Genomic DNA, 21879 nt, shown 5'->3' with positions numbered 1-21879 from the left:
ATTGTTCGAGTATAAATCTCAGGAACATTTAGGCATTTCCACAAGGGAAGCTTATATGCTTTGGAGCTGATTTTCTGTGCAAAAATATGAGACCTGCTGTAGGCAAGACCCAAGTCTGAGTTAGTTTTCCAAGAGAAGGAATGGCATTGTGTACCCTTTCATTTAAGCCTCTTGGGTGCAGGCTATGGCTACAGAACTCATTTGCACTGGAGACTGAGCCAACCTTGGCCTTAGTGTGGTTCTCTGACTAACTGACTCAAGAAACAAAGCCAAGTGGGAAAACTGTGATTGAAGGACAAGTGGTTGTCTGGCAATCTATGATATATTCTGAAAGGGCCTCACTTGGTAAGCATTTAGTTCTTATTTTCTAATGATGACTCTGAGATGATCTCAGAAACCAGGCAAGGAAAGAAGACATTCATGGCCAGATGCCCTGTGGCTGCTGGTGTGTAGGAATTTTGATTTAGAGTTTGAACATGGTCTGACAGACAAGGGCTGCAGGAGGGGAATGGGTTTGTTTCTAGAATTCCACACTCTCACCCCTTTTCCATCAAGCTGGCCAGACATATTCTAACGAATACTAAACAACCACTCTGCTGTTCTCTGACCTCAACTCACTCTGCAATGGCAAATATCTAAGTCATAGAATCCTCAGTTTGAAGTTACTGTAGGACTCATCACATAGATTTGAAAGGAAAAAATGACACATGTTATTATATTGTACCGAGTTGATGAGTAAGTTATCTGGAGAAGGTTGGTGGTCCAGATAGTGCTCCACTGAAGTACATTATCTTGGTGGATCTGCCAGAATCCACGGTCTGGTCTTCAGACCTTAAGGTATCAAGACACCTAATTTTCATACTGAAAGAAAGATAATTTGCTTTAGAGAAAAGATTGTCAATGACTGAATTAATAAGGCTTATTATAAATAAGGCTTATTATAAATCTAGTGAAGAATATAACTTTCAAGAGGACTAGCACTCCTGTCTCCTGAAAAGCCCATTTGGTATCTGTTACTTCCATGCGAAACTATGTTATAATCAGAAGGTTGCTTGGTGAGTCAGAGATCTAAACAAAAGGAGTTACTTACATGATTCAAATGTTTAAATGCAGGAATGAAAGATAGATTTCATTTCATGAAACTCTTACTGATTGTTAAGGACCGTCTGGGGTGTTGAGAAGGAGTATAAGGCCACATTTAGACTTGGTGGGAAAGCAACAGTTGATTAGTCATGTCTGCCATGGGCACAGGATAAGGAGGAAGTGACACGTGTGCTATACTTGAGCCATCCCTAGTGTAAAAACATCAGACAAAGATAGCCTTATGAATTCTTAGACACACAGACATGCATGCACGCATGCACACACACGTACACATATCATTAGAACTGGGGGCTCAGGCACCCTGGGTAGTGCTTCGTTGGCAACCACCAGCATCCTTTTTCAGGTCTTGCTTATGTGATAGATCTTTCTTCTGACCAGTGCGTCCTGTCTGTGGATATGTTCAGTCAGGTGAGAGTTAAGTGTTGTGGGTCAGAGAGCAGGCTGGTGTATTTGACACGACTGTGTAATTCTGCTCTCAACCATTTGGGGCTGGCTTATCTTTTCACTCTCAGAGGACAATCTTATACACCAGATCTAGACCCCTCCCTGCAGCCTTTGTCTAAGGAGCAGAATAATTCATTTTAGTGATTTGGTTTTTTTTTTTTTTTTTTTGGCCGCTTCACACAGCTTGTGGGATCCTAGTTCCCTGACCAGGGATCGAACCCAGACCTGTGGCAGTGAAAGTGATGGGTCCTAACCACTGCACAGCCAGGGAATTCCCTATTTTAGTGATTTTCATATTTTAGGAGAACTCTTTTTTTCAAACTAAATCTTACCTGAAACCCTAATGCATTAAACAAATAAAAGCAATGGGCAGATTTCTCTGGCAGTCTCAATCTTTGTCGTTTGCACTACTTTTCTGTGTGGAGAAGCTCTGAAACACATTTGTAGTGAGTCCTGGGGATGTGTGGCATATTACTTGAAAACCACTTATCTAGTTCAATTCCTTCAGTTCAGATATGAGAAAATCCAGACATTGGAAAGTAAAATGGCTTATTCAGGATCACACAGAATAGGAGAGCTGTGCTAGGGAGAGGAACTGCCATCTCCTAACTCGTCCTCAGGTGTTCTTTCCAGGAGACCAACACTTGTGGGTTTGGGGAAGTTTCTCTCTCAACTCCCCAGTGACCCAGTCTAGTCTAAAATGTGAATCTTCAGGGGGAGGAGTACCCCAGGCCCACCTGAGAGGACATGCTGGGGACCCCATAGAGAAATAGGTCTGCTTTGTCTCTCCTCCATTTCATAAGTGAAACCTGACAGCATAGATTAGAAAAATAATAAAAGGCCATCTTATCTGTGTTCCTTATTTATTACACATTATCCAGGTATCTGGTTGCAAAACCCGCACTCCTACTCTTCTCTCATTGTTAACCACGTTTGAAGCAGAACACACCGATCTGCTTCATCAGATAGCATCGGCATTTCAGCAGGTGCGCCCTTTCCAGGTGACTTCCACCCTCTCTCTTGGTGACCCCTCTCCTCACTCCCCCAGAAATCCAAGAGGGGAAACACTTCAATTAGCAGCAAATCACCCCTCCTTTACTTGATAGGACTGCTCCTCTATCCAGTCAAGGAAAAAAAATGAAGGAAAATAAAATTGCACCCTTTCAAAAGAAAATAGGCAGACTACCCAGATTGCGGGGCTGGAGAATGGAGTTTGGAGGAATGTGACCCCGTTAACCGAGGTGGGGGCAGGTACCTCAGTCTTCTTCCTCTGGCCCTCCTCAACGCTCCCTCCCCAGCCTATGGAGGACACACAGCTTGTACCAGAAAGCAGCCCTCCTCCATCCTTTCAGAGGGAGGGAGGCAGGGGGGAGAGAGAGAGAGAATGGAGGGAAGGAGGGAGAGAAGGAAGGAAGGGAAGGGAAGGGGTGAGGAGAAGAGAAGAGGAGAGGAGACTGAGGCAGAGAGAACAGGAAGAGAGATGGAGATGAGAGACAGGGAAAAGTGGGGGAGATCCAGAAAGAGGGACAAGAAGGAGGGAAGCAGAGAGAGGAAGAGGAGAGGGAACTTTGGGTTTTTTTGTTTTTTGTTTTGTTTTGTTCTGTTTTGCGGTGTGCGGGTCTCTCACTGTTGTGGCTTCTCCCGCTGCGGAGCACAGGCTCCGGACGCACAGGCTCAGCGGCCATGGCTCACGGGCCTAGCCGCTCTGCGGCATGTGGGATCTTCCTGGACCGGGGCACGAACCTGTGTCCCCTGCATCGGCAGGTGGACTCTCAACCACCGTGCCACCAGGGAAGCCCGAGCTTTGTTTTTAAAGGTATAAAGTGTAAACCAACTCAAGTAACCCAGCCTGAGCTGCCACACAGAGGCTCATGGGGTGAAGAGACTGGACACCATGCAAAGAAACTTGGGTTCCAGTCTCACCTCCACCACTGACTCCGTGTCACCTTGAGGGAGCCTCCTTTCCTCTCTGGGCCTCAGTTTCCTCAGCATGCAGTGAAAGGTATATGTAGAGGCCCTGAGTGTCTCATCATCCACCCTCCACCAACCCCAACCCATGCCCTGGGGCAGTCTTGAGTCCACGCTGAGGAGACACCAGGAGGAGAACAGAGCCCTTTGTGGCCCTCTGGGGACCGACAACTTGAAAGGTGATGGGGGCAGAAGAATGAAAGCATTTTTGTTGTGGAGGTAAGTGTGGGCTGCAGGCAGGGAGCGAGCAACTACTGAATCACCGTAAGACTTGGAATAGACCTCTGAGAGGTGGGTGGGAGGCTCAGGGAGTGGGCAGAGTTACCTGAGTCTGGCCCGGGAGCAGCAGGGACACTTGAAAGGACACTCATAGGATCAGGGATAAGCAGCCATGGACCTGAAGGCGGAGGAAAATGTGTAGAATTTGGGAAATCATTTCTCCACTCTGTTCCTCGATTTGGGTCTTGGAATAGAAGATGGAAGGGAAAAACGAGCATGGTCATCTCTAGGCAAAAATCCATTCACCCTTACTCCTGGACCTTACATTGTAAACACTTGATGCAGCAGATGTTGATGTCCACCTTCTCTCTCTGGCCTTTAGAGTCTGCCCAACAGGGAACAGAACTGGAGGCTACCTCTGTGGTAGGATTATAGGGGTACCAGGAATTACTTCTTTGCCCTCAGATGTGGCCTCACTAAAATGTTACTGTGCTTGTAATCTCCTCTGATTTAAGCCCCCTCTTTTTTTTTTTTTTTAAAGCATTGCCCTCTTCCCACAGATCTTTTATAAAAATAATATCTCATTCCTTCCCAGGGATTTGCAACTACTGACATCTTAGTGCAAGCTTATCATCTCTATGGCATGCGCTCCATTACTCACCCCAATAAGTTCAGGGCAGACACTACTAATCAATTGCTGTGCTCTTTCCTGTTGAATCCAGATGCATCACCAGAATCTCTCTCACTTCAGGGCTTTAGGCAGGCACTACCAATTGATTGGAATTAGCTCTTGAGATGGACCCTGTTTGTCACCCCTAACTTAAGGTGAACTATCAGACCTTTTCCTTTTGGACAGGAAAGTCCTGGGAGAAGGTGGAAGAGGGAGTTATGGGGGATCATGAAAGCTGTGAAGAGGCAGAGAACAGGGAGATAAGAGAATCTTGCAAAGACAATGCCTGTTATCAGTATTATTTGTTTTATCTTCTTTGTAACTCTCCCTTCAGTTTCTCAGAGCTTCCTGTCCTTAAATTCTGTCATTCTGAGTCTTTTCCCACCAGGAGTCAGAATGTTAGGAGAGAATTTTTCAGGGTACTACAGATTGAGGTGCTGGAATAATTGGAAAGCAGAGCAAGAGCTCATACCTTTGCCCCGAGGAAGCTGGTTTCTGTCCATGCTTACAGGACACCTGGAGATGCCTCACTCTTCAGGATAGTCTTTGCAAGATCCTGAAAAGTCCACACCCCTCTTCTGTAAGCTCTTCGGTGATGGGAACCTCATTACCTCATGAGGCACCTCGTTTCATTGTTGAATGACCTCAGTGGTTAGAAAGTGGTCAGCTCACACTGAGTTGAAATCTCTCTGCTTGACAAGTCCACCCATCAGTGCTGGTTCATAGAGCATGTCTGCTTCCTCTTCCCTCATGTCAGCCTTTCAAGTTGTTTAAGATGCCTATCATGGGCCTCCCAAGTCTTCTCTTCTCTAGGCTAAAGGTCTCAGTTTTTTGCCTCTGCCTCATGTGACTGGCACTAGAGCTTTTATGATCCTGAGTAAACCCCAGGTTGCCAGTGACTGTGTTATGACCAGTGCTCCAAATTGAAATACATGTAGTCTGACTTGTACAAGTCTAGGGGATGGATGCTTGTGGAATTAAATTAATGATTTGATCCTGTGATCTGGAAATTAATTACCCTTCTGTTTATGTAACCAGAGTTGTTGTTTTTAAGATGCTGCTTTATCTTGCCTTGTGTTAAGCTTGTAATCAACTAAGACCCTTAGATTCCTTTCACATTAGCTACTACCCATCCTGTATTCAACTGATAAGAATTTGTAAAACTGGTTACCACTGTGGCTAAACAGGAATGTATGTTGACTATCTATTTGTATGTGGTCTTGTGCTGGGCAGTGGACCAGAGAGATCATTCCTTTAGAGAATTATAATGGGAAATGTATTTATTCAACACATGCTTATCATGAGTACTGGTTTTTTAGTGGACAATTTGTCAGCATCAAAATTTCATATGTTCTTAGCATTTGTCCAACTTTCTACTCTTATTTTACAGATCAGATCACTCATATAATAGATATATTATATAGATATATGCACAAGGATGTTGATTACAGCATTAATTTTAATTATGAAAAATAAGCAAACTGAATTTCCAAAGGGAATGGTTAAATTTAGTACAGTACCTCCATAAATGGAATGTTGTGAAGCCATTAAAACTATGAGCTAGTTCTATATGTGATGACACAGGAAGATCTCCAAGACCTACTGTAAAGTGAAAAATGCAAGTCATAGCAGAGTGGGAATACTACAATCTCATCTGTGTTCTAATAGACTAAATTACATTCAAAAAGTATTTGTATTGGGCGTCCCTGGTGGCGCAGTGGTTGAGAGTCCGCCTGCCGATGCAGGGGACACGGGTTCGTGCCCCGGTCCGGGAAGATCCCACATGCCGCGGAGCGGCTGGGCCCGTGAGCCATGGCCGCTGAGCCTGCGCGTCCGGAGCCTGTGCTCCGCAAAGGGAGAGGCCACAACAGTGAGAGACCCGCGTACGGCAAAAAAATAAAAAAAAAATAAATGAATAAAATAAAATTTAAAAGTATTTATATTTAAATATATATTTAAATGTAAATATGGGTTTGAAACATACACCGTCAACTATTAATGGAAGTTTCCCATTAGAAGAGCTAGAAAGAGAGGGTAAGAGTAGAGGATGGTCTTTATGTTTTTCTTCCACATATATTGGTGGTATTTGAATTTTTACAAGCATGTACTCATTTTTTTTTTTTTTTTTTGCTTGTGTGATTTTGAAAAGTTTTCTAGAAGACAGAGGAAATAAACCCTAAGTAAATATTAGGAAAGACAAAGAATTCAAAGATGGAGAAGGCACAGTCTCCTTCCCTCAAAATAAAGTAAAATCCAGTAGAAGGAATAATGCAACATACAGATAATGATGGTCTGATACCATGGAAAGTGTTGGGGAATATGCATGAAGGAGAGACTCCCTCTGCCTGGAGAGAGGAGAGAAGGTCAAAAAGGAGACCCAGTGGATAGCAAGGTTTTGACAGGGGATGGCATGAGGGGGGTTTTATAAAAAGGTGGGAAAGGCTGCACCTACTCTGGGTAGAACATTCAGTCTAGTTTGTTGGAAGTGTAAGGTCTGTGTGAGGCACAGTCAGCAAAAGTCTAGAAAGATAAGTTGGGCCTAAAGCTCTGATGTCCTTCTTTTGGTAGCCCAGAGGAAATACCTCTGGGTGACACCTTATGTAGATTAATTCAACTGTGATGGGATCAGAAGGTTGAGGGACAATGAGACTGGAGGCAGAGAGACCATTTAGGAAGCGATTGCCATATATTAGCATTTTTCTAGGTCTTATTCAAAGCTTATAGTGCTTTCCCTACCCACCTCCCTAAATGTGTTCAGCAGCTAAATAATCTTGGACTACCTGCACACTAAATCTCTTCTTGAAGATTTGCAATACTCCGTGCATAGTATGTGCTCTGAGAAGTCCTGCAAGAAAAATGTGTTTAAGTTTTATTAACCCAGCATTTCTCAAATTTGTTGGAACATGGAACCTTTAGTTTAAAGTCTATGTTTTTCACAATGGCATTCTAAACAACAGCAAGCTCTTTGGAAATCTACAGCAGAATTGTAGAAGTCTGAATGAGGGTGGCAGTAGAACAATGGAAAGGAAGGATAGATGCAACCATACTGGAGAAGGAAGAATAGGGAGGGCTTGGCATGCTGTTTGGATGTGGGGTCAGACAGACAGAGATGCCAAAGACTAGTCTGAGATTTACTTACTTCTGCTATATTCCTTCATACCAAAAATCATAAGTATCAGATCTAGCCCTCTGAATGCTTGGTCACACACACTGAGGCCATCCCTGTTTCAGTGGGCCCAGCATAGATTGCTGGCCTGGAACAACAAATTACAGTTCCCTTCATACCCCAACCCATCATGAAAATATTTAATTAAAAATGGGATGTAGGGCTTCCCTGGTGGCACAGTGGTTGAGAGTCCACCTGCCAATGCAGGGGACACAGGTTCGTGCCCTGGTCCAGGAAGATCCCACATGCCACGGAGCGGCTGGGCCCGTGAGCCATGGCCGCTGAGCCTGCGTGTCTGGAGCCTGTGCTCCGCAACAGGAGAGGCCACAACAGTGAGAGGCCCGCGTACCACAAAACAAACAAACAAACAAACAAAAAAATGGGATGTAACATAATCAACAGAATGAAAAGACAACCCACCAAATGGAAGAAAACATTTGCAAATAATATATCTGATAATAGGTTTATATCCAGAATATATTTTAAAAAAACTATATAGCTCAACACACACATAAAAAAATAATGGGTAAAGAACTTGAACAGACGTTTCTCCAAAGCAGGTATACAAATGGCCAATAAGCACATGAAGGGATGCTCAACATCACTAATCATCAGGGAAATGAAAATCAAAACTACAAGGAGATATTGTCTCACACCCATTATGGTGGCTATTATCAAACAAAACAAAAATAACAGGTGTTGGTGAGAATGTGGAAAATGGTATGGCAGTTTCTCGAAAAATTAAGTATAGAGTTATGTTATGGTCCAGCAATTCCACTTCTGGGTATATATCCAAAAGACCTGAAAGCAGAAACTCAAAGAGGTATTTGTACCCCCATGTTCATAGAAGCATTATTCACAATAAACAAGAGGTAGAAGCAACCCAAGTGTTCATTGAAGGATGAGTGGGTAAACACGATATAGTATACGTATACGATCGAATATTATTCAGCTTTAAAAAGGAAGGAAATTCAGACACATGCTACAATGTGGATAAACATTAAAGACATTATGCTAAATGAAATAAGCCAGTCACAAAAGGATGAATTTTGTATGAGGTACCACTTACATGAGGTATAGATTAGTAAAATTCAGAGACAGAAAATAGAACGACGGATGCCAGGGGCTAGGGGAAGGGGAATGGGGAGTAAATGGGTATGGAGTTTCAGTTTTGGGAGATGAAAAATGTTCTGGACTTGGAAAGTGGTGATGGTTGCACAACAATGTGAATATGTATATGTAATGCCACTGAACTGTACGAAGATGGTTAAGATGGTACATTTTATACTATGCGGATTTACCACAGTTAAAAAAAAAAAAGCAGGATATAGTATTTTGGTTCCTCTAGTTAGAAAGATCCTAAATCTGTTTAACTGGTTAGTTTATCTTTTCTACAAGTTGCTGTCATTGTACAAGTGGTCTGCAATTTTGAAACCTACATATGCAAAACATTATCAACTACAGAAAATTTGTAAAATACAAATGCAGCACATTATCCACTGTAGAAAATGTGGAAAATATAAAAATACAAAAAGAAAATAACATTACCTAACTCCTTCTATCTGGAAGGAGTTTATTTAACCAATCAAATTATCTTGAAGTGGCATTTTGGTGGATTTCCTTTAATTCTTTTTTTCTAGATTATTCCTACTTGAATCCTCAGCCCCATCTCCCTCTTTTTCTCTCCCTCAGGGTACCAGGGGCATGACAACCACTGCATAAGATAGCTACTTTTGGCAGGTCCTCGTCCAATCTTTGGCCGAGGTAGCTGGCTGTGACTTCCACTGAATAAGAAACAACTAGAGATTGCTTCTCTCATGAGGTGGATATGTGGAATGCTCATTGATCACCCAAACTGTGCCCTACTCTGTCTAACATATAAACATAATAGGATTTAGAAGGGATTTGTCATGCCAGGAATTAATTAGACTACTGATTCCCAAAGTACCCTGGAACTTCCCTTGTTTAGTGCTCATTAAACTTTATTGTAATGAGTGGTTTTCTAGTGGAAAATCACTCTAGTGGAGTGATTTTCCACTAGAAAGTAACATATATTAGTTACAAGTGTTTTGTTAGATATATATATGACAAATATCTTCTCCCACTTTGTGGCCCATCTTTTCATTCTCTTAAAGTGTCCTTGATAAACGCAAGTTTTCCTTTTTTAAATTTTGTTTTTAATTTTTTAAATTGCCACCTGACATGCAGGATCTTAGTTCCTTGATCAGGGATCAAACCCACGCTCCCTGCAGTGGAAGCTCGGAGTCCTAACCACTGGACCACCAGGGAATTCCCAAGTTTTCCATTTTAACAGGGTTTAAATAATCAATATTTTCCTTTGTGGTTAGTGTTTTTATGGGTTATCTAAGAATTCTGTGCCTACCCCAAGTTCATTAAAAAATTGCTTGTTATCTTTATTGTCTTACCTTTCACGTTTAGTTCTATGATCCATTTTGAATTGATCTTTGTATATGGTGTGAAGCAGGGTCAAGGTTCCTTTTTGACATATGATAACTAATTGATCTAGTACCACTGATTGAAGACTATCATTTTCCCATTATATTGCAGTGATGTCTTTTTCATAATTCAGGTGACCATATGTATGTGAATCTGTTTTTAGATCCCATTCTGTTCCACTGGTCTGTTTGCCTATCTTTCTACTAATACTACTGTTTTTTTCTTTTTTAACATAGTGCAGTTTTATAAGTCTTGATATCTGGGAGTGCAGGTCCTCCAACTAAATTTGTCTTCAAAATTGTCTTTTATGAAATGCACCTTTTAGTTGTTCTTTAAGTTATGTAAATAGTAAACATTATGTTGAAAACGGCTTAATTTTATCATTTATCTGATAATAGTTTATGTGGGTATAAAATTTTAAGTTGACTGTTATTTTGTTTTCCACCAGCACTTTTAAGATTTATCTCCATAGTTGTGTGGCTTCTATTAGTACTGCTGATTAAAGTAAGTTTCACTGTAACTCACTTATAGTCATAGATAATCTGTCTTTTTACTCTGGTTGCTGTTACGATGGTCTCATTATCCTTGATGTTCTACAAGTTTTATTCCCTTATTTATCCTTGCACTTGGTCACTAACACTTAAAAAGAAAAACTTAAAATTTTAGAACAGCATTTTATTTACAGAGCTATTGAGGACATGATATAGAGAGTTCCCATATATCCCATACCAAGTCTTCCCTATCATGAATTCTTACATTGTTTTGGTTCATTTGTCCCCAACAATGAACCAATATTGATATATTATTAGCATTAACTAAAATCCATACTTTATTCAGATTTTCTCAAATTTCCCCCCTTGTCCTTTTCTCTCTCTTCCAGGATACCACATTATGTTTAGTCAAATGTCTCCTTAGGTTTCTTTTGGTTGTGACAATCTCTCAGGCTCATCTCATTTTTTATAACTTTGACAGTTTTAAAGAACGGACCTCAAAAGGGATTTGTCTGATGTTTTCCTCATAATTAGCCTGGAGTAATGTGTTTTTTGGAAGAAGATCACACAGATAAAGTGCCATTCTCATTATATCATATCAAAGGTACATACTATCAACATGACTCATCACTGTTGATATTAACCTTGACCACCTGACTTGAGAAAGTGTTTGCAGGTTTCTCCACTGTAAAGTTACCCTTTCTTCCCCCTTCCCTTCCACACTGTTCTGTTTGGAAGGAAGTCACTATGTGCCGCCCACACTTAAGTAATGAGTTATGCTCCACCTCCTCGGGGCAAAGTATCTACATGAATTATTTGGAATTCTTCTGCATGGGAGATTTGTCTATTCTCCCCCATTGGTTTATTTATTCAATAATTTGTTCATATTAATATGGACTCACAGGTATTTTTATACTTTGGGTTATAAACCAATACTTTTTATTTTGTTGTTTGAGCTGTTCCAACTTTGGTCCTTGGGAGCAGCTCTTTCAGTTGGTGCCCTGTGTATCCCTTTGACATACCTCCACCAACGTGGTTTTGTTTTTGTTGTTGTTTGATTATTTTCTTACTTTCTTGAACTGCAAGATACTCCATGCTCATCTTGTATCTTTCCTGCTCCAGTCTTAGAATCAGCAATTTCTCTGAGGACCCCTGGGTCCTTTTATTGGAGAATGGTATTAGAAACCAAGATCTGGGGTGCTCTACAATATACTTTTGATCTTAGGTTGTCTTGCTAAAATTTGTAAGTATTAACTCTTCATATAGTGCTTCTCCATTATTCTTTCCATTCTTTTCTACTGGAACTTATAAAAAGTTTGTTGAAGGGTCTCAATCTATCCTTCATGTGAGCTTCCTTTCTTCTTTTGTTTTGTTTCCTCCTTTTCTACCTCTTCTTCATCTTTTTTGTCTGTGCTGTGTTCTGCTGAATTCCTCATTAGTATGTTTCCCTTTAATAATACTCTCTCTGATGGTCTCTGGCCCTGACTTTTATGTTATTAAGTTGTTTTATAACTTCCACTAGCATATTTTTCATTTCCAAGATTTTTAATCAGTTATTTTTTTCTCTCTTTCTATTGCTATTTCATTCACTAATCAGATCCACTAGTCAGCTGGTGGCTTGGTTAAAGTCCTAGTCTTTAGGTTGTATCTATCTTTACACGTTTCTTTAAGTCAAAACCTCAGACAGTAAGTCAGCAACTTTTTAAAAGATATACATTATATAAAATGGTAGTGAAGAACCTACCTCAGCACCTGGGTTTTAAGTAGTGAGTCAGTTCCTGTTCACCATATTTAATCCTTTTTACTCCCAGAGGCTGAACTTCAATAGCCATTTTACTGTGTTGGCTGGAAACTCCAATATATTTATTCTTATGACGTTTTAAAAATTTACACCAAACAAGACAAATTTCTGTTTTGCAGTAGAACATAAAGCTTTCTTTTAAAAGTATATTTATTTATTAAAATAAATCATTTAAAGAAAAGTACAAAGTTAATAATAGGGCAGAATAAAATAAAAATGACTGACATTTGAATGACCTAGCACTAAGCCACACTGAGATTCCATGATTCAAATGCTATTGGAGGAATAGGGACTAGAAGCTGGATCTCCTAATGGTCCAAGCTCTTACACTGGGCATTTTCTGCACATTAACCTGTACATATTTTCCTGTGCAGCTGATGAATGTCTGTCACTGCTGGGCAGTAGGACATAGGTTGGGGGCATCAGGTGTCCAGTGATGCTGAGGTAGGAACATGGAAGCTACTCATTTGAGGAACATGAAAATTAGAACCCTCTCAGAGCCCTGCTTAAAGGGACCCAGCAGCTCACACTGACTAGCCAAGGATAGCCATCTCACATGGTGAGGAGGTCATGGTACCGGTGTTTGGTGTTAAAGGTGGGGAATCCTGGATCCCCTTCCTGGCACAGTGTCTGAGTCTGAGGTTTGAGGATAAATGACTTGTCTGCTCCAGAGGTGACTCACAGAAATTTGGAAATTCTCAGCTGCAGCCTGAACTTTAAGAAGAATTATTATTATCATCTCTGACTAATAACTAGCAAACTCAAAGTGAAAAATAACTCAGTGCAGATGAAGAGAAAGTTCTTTTTCTTAATCTTCATATTGAACTAGAATGTACAATAAGGTAAAAGAAGAGACATATAGATAACAAATCTTAAAATATTAGCTGGGTAATTATGCCAATTAACATTTAATTTTATCTATGCCCATCACATTTTATCTATAATAGCATCATGGGTAACAGTTATTATTGTAGACTTCTGAAAGTTAATTAAAATCACTGAGACAGAACCAACAAAAGTCCATTCTTTTTTAAAAAATTCATTGAAGTTTAAATAATCAATTTTCCATTCTGAAAATTTACTCCAAATGGAAACTTTGAGATCCAGGGTCAGAGACAGGTTTTTTTCTTTCCTGTCAACTGCCGTATCATGAGACTCTCATTGCTAAACTTCCCCTGGTTCTCATTGAGGCAGAGTAAAAGGCAGTGGTAGGGTAAGGGTTAAGTCACTGTGTCCCCCAAGTTTCTGATTTCTGGTCCCGCAGCCTAATGCCAAAGACCACCCACCATAGAATGGGCTTTCCCCCCTCCCCCAGCTGCAGCTCAAGTGAGTTCTCGGTTCCCATTCCATCCAGGAGCCCTGTGGATGTGCAAGCAGAGGTGATAAACTAAAATGTGCAGGTTGAAAGTTCCTCATGCCTCATTTCTAACAGGGGCTCTGGATCCCAGGGGAGAGCTGTCTGCACAGTGTGTGCAGGTCAAAGCTGATCAGCTGATGGGGGAGCAACTGTGGAGAGTCCGGGGGCCAGTGTTTGGGGTGGGTGAGAAAACCCTGTCCTTAAGGGCCTGGCACATCCTGGGGGGTCTTCTGGACTGCCAGCCCTGCGCATAAGGCTAAACTTTTATTGCTATCTATCTACTTTATAAAACCAAGCCAGCACAATTCAGGGCCCATCTTCTCCCCTCACAGACCACATAACCATTTTTTGGTGAGGTATCTGTGAAGTAATTCTCAGCATATTCTGACGGAAAAGAAAGTTTAGCTGCTGCTAAATGCAACCTCCTTCATTTCTGAGTAGGCTGCACAAATGCATATTTCTCCTTTCTTGATTGGGTTCAATAATCTTTGGCCAGAAAACTAGAGATGATAAATACGTACAGAACTTGCATTTATGGGTCTGCAACTACAGTAGCCAAACTTTTTATCCATCTTTAAGTCTCCAGGATCCACTAATTCTACCAACTGGCTGCTACAGCATATGTTTGGAGTATGTTTCTTTACCTTTTATTGAGTATCAATCAATCGATCGATCAATCGATCTGTCAGTGTTTATTGGTCATCTCTCACAGCCATGCCACAGTAGTAGGTGTAGGGTAGAAAGGTGTACTGAGCTTTGAAGGACATGGCTAAGTCTGGAAAATGAGTGACCTTCAAGTGTTTTGCCTTATCTGATCCCCACTACCACACGCGTGACTGTTCTTACCCTTCCTGGGACCCCATAGCAAAATTTTTGAACATTTTGAATGTTTGTCTGATAATACCTACCATGACCTTCTTGCATTCTTTTTCTTTGTGCACTTGCCTTACTTCTTCCCTGGACCATTTGTTCCAAGAGACAGGGATACCGTCTAATTCATCTCCCATTCCCTAACTTCTGGCACAGGGCCTAGCACCCACTAGGTCTCAAAAATATTTAGTGGATTATTTTGCCAGCACTGGCCCCCCAATTCTAACAGATGACATTTGTAAAACTGTCAGTTACAATATAATTCACACCTGACATTTCTGATTCTTTTGGAACATGACGATACAAACATTGACTTCTTTCTTTGCACATCCGTTTTTTGATTTGTGTGTGTGTTTTTAAGTAACCAGGCCCTAATTAAGCCAACCTATTCTTGATCAACTTTTTCTTGATTCTTAAAAAATTATATAAGCTGTAGTTTCATTTCTATAGCCCAAATTCAAATACATCATTGAAATTAAAGTAATCCTACAGGAGTTTCATTAGTGTATTCAAAGCCAAATGTTGATAATAATGGTATTTACTTACTGAAATTTAGGAGTATTCATTCAAAAACAACATGCAGTCCTAAGTGCCTTAGACCAAAGAATACAAGTCGCTTTAAGTTTCTGTGCTCTAATTAGGCAGAAAATAATTTCTTCTCCCCCTATTAACTGCCCCCTTTCCATTATATTCTATATCATTTTAAACAGAACAACCACTTAAAAGAGTTAATAGAATCCTAGGGTCTTACCTGAAGATCAAAAAAAGATAAATCACCATTATTTATAAAAGTAAAAAAAGATCCCAGCAGTTGCAACTCAGTTAAGTCTACCTTTTAAGCATAGCTCATGTATATATCTGAAAATGGATTTGTTCCATCCATTTGCAAATGCCTTGGCATGAGCAAGGCAACAGGATTCAATCAAAAAGATTTCATGGAGAACAATTCCTGTCAGAATTCCTAGGAAAAGCAGAGACTGATTTTTTTTTTCTTTGTAGAAAGAGGGAGGCCTCTTCTATGGGCCTAATCTGCTTTGCTTTATCATGATTTGAGATGCTGCCTTACCTAGGAAAGCACAGTCCGGTGTGGGGTGATGCTGAGGCTACAGCCCTCGTGCTGCCAAAGCTGCATGGCGCTTCAGACGTCACATAGGCTAATACCCCCTTTCTACAAACGAGGCAACTGGCATGCAGGGAGGGCAAGGGACCATACTAAGTCACTGGATCCCAAACCTGGCTGATCATCGCTCATTCATTCAGCAAGTGCTTACTTCACACTCCTCTCTGCTAGCACTGTTCTTGGTTCTGGGCACACAGTGATGGTCAAGAAGGCTATGGTCCTTACCCTCTTGTATGCTCAGCACCAAGAACAGTGCACGCAATGGACAGGGTGACTGGGGAAGAGTGGAGAGGGCCAGGAAGGGAAGGCTTATGCTGAGATCTAAACAAGAAGATGTCTTTTGGGGCTGCCTTAACGAAATACCGTAAACTGGGTAGTTGATACACAACAGGAAATTTTTTTCTCACAGTACTAGAGGCTGGGAAGTCCACGATCAAGGCACCAACAGATTGTCTGGTGAGAGACCACTTTCTGGTTCACAGATGGCTGTCTTTTCACTGTGTCCTTACATGGCGGAAGGGGCAAGGGAGCTCTCTGGGGTTTCTTTTATAAGAGCGCTAATCCCATTCATGAGGACTCTACCTTCATGACCTAAGCCCCACCCAAAGCCCCTACCTCCTAATACCATCACATTGGGCATTGGGTTTCAACATATGAATTTGGGTGGGGGGACACAAACATTTCATCTATAGCAGAAGGACTAGACATGGGATGATCAAAGGATCGGGGCAGGAATCGTCCTAGACAAAGGGAGGAGTGAGCACACAGGTTCTGAGATGGGAGGCAGCTTGAGCTGTTTAAGATGTGGCTGAGCAGGCTTCCCTGGTGGCGCAGTGGTTGAGAGTCCGCCTGCCAATGCAGGGGAGACGGGTTCGTGTCCCGGTCCGGGAAGATCCCACATGCTGCGGAGCGGCTGGGCCTGTGAGCCATGGCCGCTGAGCCTGCACGTCCGGAGCCTGTGCTCCGCAACGGGAGAGGCCACAACAGTGAGAGGCCCGCGTACAGCAAAAAAAAAAAAAAAAATTCTGGACAGGCATGAGGGGATGTGATGTTTCCATATCTTTGTGGCACATAGTTAAGACGTATCATCAGACACGGGGAAAGGCTGCCACCAAAGGCTTGAGCGGTGTGAGTGCAGCAAGCATAGCTGGTTCCTCCCAGCATCAACCACCAACCCAGGGGAATACCATCGGTCAAATGGCACGGGCAGAACTGCTAAGAGAGTCGTGGGCTTCCTTGCCCTGAGTCCTTTCCATTCACCAGCTCCTTGCATCGCCCTGCATCTGTGACCAGTTGTACACAGGGAAGGGAGGAGTCAGGAAGGAGGGTGGGAGGGCTTGAACAGCGCTCTGGGTAGACATCTGTGAAGTGGTTTTCACTGCTGGCCGCCACCCCATCAGTGGCACTCCCTATGCTGACATCAGAGGGCGGCGCTCAGAACTTCATGATTTAAATCTCCAATAAAGGGAATATCTGAGGACAAACCCTTAACAGCCCCAGAGGATGTTTTCTGGGGTCCATGTCCTTGCTCTGAAATCCAACATCTCCTGGAGAAACCATTAGACATAACATGCTGTGGACTGGGTAGAATTAGTTAATTAGGAGTTCTCTGGCAAGATAGCATATGAAAATCGCAGATGGCCAGGCTTCATCCCCTCTCACTGCTGGGAAGGTGTATCTTGGGTTTCTATGCAGAACTCTGCTTACTGGAGTACAGACAGGGAGAACACCCTTCAAGGTCCCTGCCTTCAGGGGATTTATAAGGGAGTTGAAAAAGTAACAGCATAGAGAATACGTGAGACACCAGCACAAGGCAAGTCCTCTACGTGGGTGACACCAAGGCTAAGAATGTCTCTCTTCTAACACCATCTCCAGATTTTGCAGGTCACTCACTAACCCACTCTTCCTAAATCTAAAATTTCGATTCCACATTTCCAAACCTCCTTGGAAAAGTGACAGTGTTATCGTTAGTCATTTTGATCTCCCTGGAAAAAAAGGGTGTTATGTCAATTCGATAATTATTAATGTGGAACTTGGCTTTCCAAGTTTAGATGACGTTTTCCACAAGGGTACAGCTTATTATAAGTTACATGCAAATAAGTGCTGATTTCTGGGTTAGCTTTTCTCCTTACAACCTAAACCTGGACCTCCTCAGTAACCCTAGAATCATTATTCTTGGAAGAGGAAACTCAGAATTCAAGCATAAATATTATGAATACTTCATATGTCAATATTTGAAGTATAGCTACTCTTATGCTTTATCTGCTTTATCTTTGTCTACTATAGGCTGCTCTGCATCACATGATGTACTTGAAAGACGTGGGCTCTGGCAAGTGAGAGAACTGAGTTCATATTCTGGCTCTGCCACTTCCTATCTGTGCAAACTTGGGTATCTCCTTTGAGCCTTAGTTCCCTCATCTGTAAAATAGGAATAAACGGCCTTATTTTTCGAGGTGGGTGTGAGGAATAAGACAGTAAACTGAGAAGAACAGAGTTCAGTGTCTGTTTGCCAAGTGGGTGTTCCATAGTAGTAATAATTTAATAGCTAACGATTAGTGAATACGTAGTATGTACTAAACAGTATGCTCTGTGCTTTATGTATATCACTGTATTTAATCCTCAGTACACCCATGAGATACGTATAATCATTTTGTCCACTTTATAGTTGAGGAAACTGAGGCACAGAAAAATTATATGACTTAGTTAAGAACACACAGCCAGGTACTGTCAGTTGGGATTTGAACCCAGGATCTAGGATTTGAACGCAGGACCTAGGATCTGAACCCAGACCAGATGGGCCTCCAGAGCTCATTTAATAACCACAAGAAATAGTGACCATTCTTATCAAGATTATTCAGTTGAAAAATGAAATGTTTGGGTTTTTTTTTCTTTTTTGGTTTAAATGCTGAAAAAGAACTGCTCTGACAACTAGGTGCACCGATTTGCTCCGTCCTTTTCTCAGTATAAAAACAAAGCTTCTATAGGATGTCTGGCATTATTTGGAAAAAGAAAAATTGCTTCCTGTAATCTGGTAATGTAAGCAGGCTAGTGATATGTGCTTTTAAAAAATCCAGGAATACCCTAGTTGTAGTGAACTTCATTTTTTGTACAATTAAATATATAAGCTGAAAGATTTTAAATTTAAGGGCATAAAAAGGTGTGATTTGGAATGGAGATTTTGCTTCGAGCCTCAATGACTGGACTGACAGACTACCACTTATTAACCTGGACCCTAAGTCGATATGCACCTTGTCTTAATGGTGATAAGTAATGCATTAATTTACCTTTTATTATTTGCCAGCAATGCTAAAGTGATCTGTAGATTTGACATGATGTGTTTCTACTAGAAAGACTGCACTTCTCCCCTCTATTCATTTTAAATGGGACAAAATTCGCATTGTCTGTCATTTCCACATTGAGAAATAGACAACTAAGGAATGTTATTTCATGAAGACTGTCACTGAAGCAGAATGCTGATGCCAATAAGCGTTTCTGTATATGTTCTTTTCTTGCTGAAATCTTGTTGGCATGTTGCAGAAGCTGAGTGGTTAAAAAAAAAAAATCTCAAATGTAAAACTTATAATGCCATTGTCATTATCCAGAAAAGATAATGGCAGAGAAAAAGGAGAGTCGTAGAGGTTAAAATCTCTTAGGGGTGGGAAAAGGGAAGGGGCTTTCAAGGAGCCTGACTGTATTGGCTACCCTCAGCTCCAGTACACTAGGCACGGAAGACTGACTGGAGGTTTCCACCCACACTGAACTTTCTTTATTCCACAAATGTACTTTGCTTCCCCCCACCTCGGGGCCTTCCGCACGGGCTTTTTCTCCCTGGAATGCTCTATCCACTGACCTTCCCCTAATCCTTGCACATTCTTCAGATCTCTGCTTAGATTAGAGAAGCCTTCCTCAACCTCCTCGATTCAGTTGGATCCTTTGTTCTTTTTCTTCATTGGGGTCAAACATTGTCATTCTTTACAACTGTATATTTGTGTGATTGACTGTAAGCTCCATGGAGGGTGGGAACCAGGCCTGGTTTTAGGCACCACTGTAGCCCAGGGTTTGGCACAGTCTTGACACATAGTAAATGCTCAAGAAATATCTGTTGACCTACAATAGTTCACCCTAAAGGGAACCTGAGCACCTTCTGTTTAGGCCAGTGCTGCCGCCGCTACAAAATAAGATCACAGGGGTCTTGCTTCTCCCGTCCAGATTATTTGTGCCGACAAAACAAGACTTTGGTTGCACATTTGGTTGCACTGGTGTGAAGTAATCATTCTCTCAGGCTTCCCAACAACTTTGACTGGCATAATCTCGGTTTGGTTTACAGCCTCTGGGATTACCAGATTTGTAGTGAGATGCTGAATGTAGGGAGGCATTTATCAGTTTTCTCAGCACACGGGGCACCTTTAAGGAAGGCTTCGCCATGTGGCAGAGTTGGAAATTAGCCTGTTTATCACTGAGGTTCACATGTCCTATGCCATTTGAGTTCAGGATCCACACCCTTGTGTGTGTCCACGGTTAAGAGCAATTCTGACCCTTCTTTCTCACTCCAGTGGCAGTATTAGAATGGAAGTGAGTGAAAATGACACGTTAATAGCAATAGTCTATAATGATGTTCAAAAATGTTTCTTAATAAATCAAAACGCAAATGTTACCAAATTATTTGTGACATGCCTCACGGCTGATTGTGATTCTCAAGTCCACACTGTGGAAAAAAAGCTGAAAAGCACTCAGAGAGTGGACCCTGAGAGCCAGCCAGGAGCCGCAGGCTGCCTTCCCTCCTCCTCACCCCCACCACAGGGCAAGCCCACTTAGGGGCACCTCTGCTTCCTTCCTCTTTTACTTTCTGGGTCTGGAATCAGGACAAAGCAGATCAGCATCTGGCATCGATTTGTTACTCTTTTAATAACCCTAATACATCTTGGAGCACTCCATTTACTTGAGCATTTTGACCAATCTATTTTAAAGAAAAGCATTTATTTGTTCAGCTTTTGATCAGAATAAGCTCAAGTGCCTAAAAGTAGAGACCATGGTACATCTCTGTATTCAACTGCCACCTTCCCCCTTCCCCCCTTCCTCCCCTCCCCAGCACAGCATCTTCCTCTGTAAACACCTTTGTGATTTTTTATTTGTCTCTACCTCTTTTTTTTTCTCACTTCTTCACTCCAGGAAGGATACCGTGGGATTGGCTTATTTTATTACAGAGACTATTCGTATAGTGGTTTTGTGCGAACCTGGTCACTCCATCCATAGCACAGGCTGCGAAAGGCCAAGAACTCAAATTCTTCCTCGTTTGGGGAGGGGGGTATGTCCATGACAGTCCCTTGTCCCTTCCTTTTGAAACCCCTGATCTCAGCTTTCCTCCTTTCCGAAATGCCAGAGAAAAGAAATGACGTTGTCTAAGGTGACCTGTTTCTTTCCTAGTGGCTAAGCCACGCTCCCAGTCCTCAAAGAGCCATTCAGTTTCCGGAACTGGGTTTTCCCATATGAATGATGTAGCATCCAGCGCATTGTACCTGGAGTCAGAAGACCCGGTTCCAATTTTGGACACCACCCCTTATCAGCTGCGTGACTTAGGCAAGTTACTTCAGCTTTCTGAACTTATTACCCATCCTCCGGATGGCTGGCTTGAAATGAGTATGCCTAGACTTTGTTCCATTATCACTCTTAAGAGAGAGAGAGGGGGGGAGAGAGGGAATCTACTGACCCGTTTCCAGCGGAGATTCAGGGAAGCCCTCCCAGGACTGCCCCCAGGCACCTTCCCGGTAGCCTGCATAGCCTCCCTGCAACTGTTGCTTGCCCCTGCCCCCAACCCACCCCCGGCTCACGGCTGGCTTGACGTAGCGCAGCTCTTAAGTAGGTGTGAGTTGTTGGAAAACCGCGAATTATTCCAGGGTCAGTCACTCCCATTTACTCTAACGTGCTTCTCTGACCGGCCGGGTAATCCCGCCTCTCCTCGTTGGGGTCCCAATCTGACCCCCACTCAGCCTCCTCCTTCGGGAAGAGCAGCAGGCGAAGAGCGCGCGGCTCACCCTCTCCCGGGCCGCCCCCAGCCTGCGCCCTGCCCTCTGCGCCCAGCTCGCCCCGTACTCGGGCGTCCAGGAGCTCCCCCTCCGGGCAGCGCGCTGTGGCCGCCGGCGGGGTTGGCAGCGGCGCCCACCGCCCGGCGGCCCCGGCGACTCACCCGCCCGCCCACGTGCGTGGAGAGGAGC

Source organism: Orcinus orca, chromosome 14 (genome assembly GCF_937001465.1).
Source record: "Orcinus orca chromosome 14, mOrcOrc1.1, whole genome shotgun sequence".
NCBI classification, from domain to species: domain Eukaryota; kingdom Metazoa; phylum Chordata; class Mammalia; order Artiodactyla; family Delphinidae; genus Orcinus; species Orcinus orca.
Note: the sequence above shows the minus strand (reverse complement) of the source record.